Source organism: Corvus cornix, chromosome 1A (assembly GCF_000738735.6).
Source record: "Corvus cornix cornix isolate S_Up_H32 chromosome 1A, ASM73873v5, whole genome shotgun sequence".
Classification (NCBI taxonomy): domain Eukaryota; kingdom Metazoa; phylum Chordata; class Aves; order Passeriformes; family Corvidae; genus Corvus; species Corvus cornix.
Window position 1 is genome coordinate 46,805,190 of NC_047057.1, and position 1,022 is coordinate 46,806,211.

Consider the following 1,022-nt stretch of genomic DNA (forward strand, 5'->3'; position numbering starts at 1 on the left):
AGGGCTGTAGCCATACTGGCAGGCACACAGATCAAGTGCTTGCTGCTGGCTTCCATTCTGTTACGGCTTACTCTCTCTCACAAAGCACAGGTATGCAGAGGCACACCAGTCCACTTCAGCACTCTGCAGCAGTGTGGAGATAGCAGTATTTACCCTCTTTCAGATCTGTGGGCTGAAAGTACCTGCTAAGTAAAAATTATGATATTCCAAGGCTCAAGAACTATTCCATAGCACAGAATGCAGTATCTGTTTCTGGGTCATGAAGACAAGGTACAAGGTTGAATGAGCTGCAGTTATCTTCCGAGACTTGAGAAGCATAGCCAGCTCATTCAGTCAATGGGCTAATTGTCTCAGAGTAACTAAGATAGTCCCAAAACAGAGATATTCCTGTCCTGAATCCTAGAAGACTATTCAGGATGCTATTGTTTGTCTCAGATCTTAGCTATAGGGACACAAGACATAACTCATGGGATCTATCCCATTTGACCACAGCCCTTCCACACAGTGGCTTTAGGCACTCACCTGAACCTGGAGCTGCAGCAGAGGAGTGTGAGAAAAGGGGCTGACCCTAAACTCCACACTGGATCATGCAAAGAAATGAAATCAGGAGGCAAAGGGGAAACCTGCTCCATCACATAGTTTTGCGCTGGGTTAGCCAATGGAGTCATGGCCTTGGTGGCAGGCACAGAGTGTCTGGCTGGCCTGTTCTCCTTGGCTGGTCCTTGGAGCCCATTTTTTCACTGTCATTTTCTGATCCTAACAGTTCATCTTACACAGTAGATCATCAAGTGCCCTCTGTCACAAGGGCACAAAAAAAAAATTGATTTAGATGCTACAGGGCTCCAGTCAAGGCAGATAAGCTAGCACTGTGTCATATTTCAAGTTACAGCAGCTCAGTACATGGCACAAATGCAGCACAACTTTTTAGAAAGAGTTTAAGGCACAGAATCAGTTTTTCACTTGATTCCCAAGCATGACTGCCTTCTAAGCTTCACAGCTCATCTTTCCTGCAATGGCTTTAA